We start from the raw sequence: 3,078 nt of genomic DNA on the forward strand, positions 1-3,078 counted from the left end.
ATACACGGTTGACGATACACGATATAAATGATAAATATTTGGCAGACGAAACAGCTTTTAATACTATTGTTACATCGTGATAATGCATGTTGACACATTCTACCTGCGACCCCGCAAATTTCACAGCGACAAGAGAACGACCGCGTCCTCAACGCAATGTAGCATCCTCGCTAACAAGCAAGCGGCTAACATCCCGCCAAAGCCACTTTTTAGTCAGCAATCCTGGCCTCTATGGCAGCAAAAAAAACTATATTTCTTACAAGTATAATTATCTCTTGAGAATAAGTAATAGCTAAACAAGTTACACTACACACCGTAGGAGTATACAATAAGCCATGCTAACTGCTAAACTAGCGCTCTGGAATGTAAACAAAGGTGGGCGGATCGATAACAATACCAAGTAATATATCAGCATATAGTCAATACTACAGTGATTATATTGATATGTTTTACTACCATACAATGTTTTGTTGTTTTTGTTAATGTTTAAAACTTATGAAATAAATACAAAAAAAATAATAATTGTAATATTTTTCGCCATCCTGTATTTTTGTCTGGTTATAATTGTGGTCAAACAAAGCTAATCAATTCTTAACAATGTACATTTTAAATACCAGCATTGGTATGACCAATAGTACTGTTCTTGTAACTACTTGATATTAGATCAATATCCAAATTTGTAGTATCGCCCAAAACTAAAGTTACGTATCCAAACAAAGAAGAATATGTGCTTATCCCTTTTTAACAGAAGTGTAGATAGAACCATGTTACAACAGAAAGTAACCACATATTAACAGTAATTCAGCAAAGTAGATTAATAATAGTTTTGAGATAATAATACAACTGGAAATGATGCAATATGTTACCGCATTCGTCCACAGCCAAATTAGGAGTCTTTGTAACCCATTGTGAAATAGTTCTATTATTATTTACTGTATTTTTCGGAGTATAAGTCACTCCGAGTATAAGTCGCACCAGCGAAAATGTAGAAACTACAGAATGCAACCATATATAAGCCGCACCCTGGACTATAAGTCCGCAGGGTTTTGATGTGTAATTACCGTAGTATATAGGGGTTCCTGTTACCACGGAGGGGATTGTCGGGACAGAGATGACTGTTTGGGAACGCAAGGCGTCCCATTTATTAACAATACATCTTTCAATCATTCAATCAAACTTTCACATCTTTGACATGGCGAACAGCATTCGGCAGAGTACAAATGATACAACGGTGCAAAGTAATACAAAGTGCTCGCCTGTACGTTATCAAAATAACCAGCCTACCGGTATATGAAAAGTCAGTCTTTAATCATTGTGCCATCGTCTTCCTCCTGCGTACTAAAACCACCGAAATCCTCTTTGTCTGTGTCGGAGAAGAACAGGCCGTAAATAAGCCGCACCCTTGTATAAGCCGCAGGGACCAGAACGAGGGGGAAAAGTAGCGGCTTATAGTCCCGAAATTACGGTATATTGGAATAAACAAGTGTAAGGGTGACTATGTGGGTATTTTTTAATGTCTAGAGGTCTCTCATAATGTTAAAACCCGTATTTAGAAGGTCGTAAACAAATTTTATATGCTCTAGCTATAAAAATATTAAAACTTATAATCTCAGAAATTAATTTACCACAATCAGTCCCAGAACCAATTAACAGCAATAAACAAGGGATTACTGTATATGTTCAGTTTGGCTTTGAGGTGTTGTCGAATAACTGCCAGTGTATTGTACACCATGTGAAAGAATTGGACGTTGATTTTTTTTCTAATTTAACATGAAAAACAAAAAACTTCTAAGAAAAATGGGCATCATACTCTGCAGAATGTGAACATAGTCAATGTAAGACATTAAGCTGAATCAGCACAAAATTTGGTACACACCTTTAGGGAACTGACAAGTAGGGCTGGGTATCGAGTATCGATTGGAACCGGGACTAACTTTCCGATTCCCCTGGAATCGTTCAAAAGTTAAAATTTCGATTCCTAGTTTCAATACCCAGTCCGCCGACCGGAAAAAAAGAATAAGTCCGCCGACCGGAAGAAGAAGCCGCTGAACACCAACGAAGAAGCGCCCACCGCCGGAAGTGTTAGCATAGCCGAGCCTATGTAGCCGAGCAAGTCAGTCAAGCATGGATAACGGGCGTCGGCGGTCGAAAGTGTGGCTTTATTTTACTAAAAAAAATGAAATATCGGCGAAATGTAACGTGTGCGACAGGACTGTTTCGTGCTTAGGAGGGTGCACGTCGAACATGATGAAGCACCTCCGAGTTCATGGAGTACAAATAAATGCGTGTCCCGCCTTCGACGCGCTGCGCCGACCGTCCTCCTCTGGCTCCGACGCCCAGCCTGGCACCTCGGTGACTGCACTGCAGTCCGAATCCGGTAAGTAAAAGAATATATATGCAATAAATAATGTGTTTTGCGCCAACGTTGAGGCAGCTAACAAATTAGCCCGCATATTTTTTCATAGACAATTTACAACCTGCTAGCCAGGCTCCGCGATGTGCTCAGCGTACTCCGTTCACCGTAGCGGCAATGGGGAAGATGTCGGTGCCACAGACGGAAGAGTGCCACAGAAAGGTCACTGCACACATAGTCAAAAGACTGCATCCCTTTTCAGAGGTGGAATCCCCAACATTTAGGTTAGTTAAGCAATAACGTTAGAGCTAAGCTAATTGATACTGGGCTAAACAGTAACAGCAACATTACATGTTTGTTTATGTTTGCAGGGATATGGTGAAAACTCTCAACCCAAAATACATACCACCTTCCAGGGACTCCCTGTCAAACACAGGTACAAGAAGAATCGGAATCGAGAATCGAAATCGAAACAAAGAAATCGGAATCGTACGAATTCAAACGATACCCAACCCTACTGACATGCACATATTCGTAAAATCTGAGCACGGTTGGTTGAAAAACATGACTGCTACCTGACAAAACATCTTTGCAGGACTTGGTAACTAATTGTCCATAAGTAGGGATGGGTACCATTCACAATTGAACCAATTCCCGGTACCTGGGAATCGATAACGGTACTCAACAGTACCACTTTTCAGTACATTGTGTGTGTTAATAAAATA

This window comes from Entelurus aequoreus, linkage group LG27 (assembly GCF_033978785.1).
Source record: "Entelurus aequoreus isolate RoL-2023_Sb linkage group LG27, RoL_Eaeq_v1.1, whole genome shotgun sequence".
In the NCBI taxonomy this organism is placed as follows: Eukaryota; Metazoa; Chordata; class Actinopteri; order Syngnathiformes; family Syngnathidae; genus Entelurus; species Entelurus aequoreus.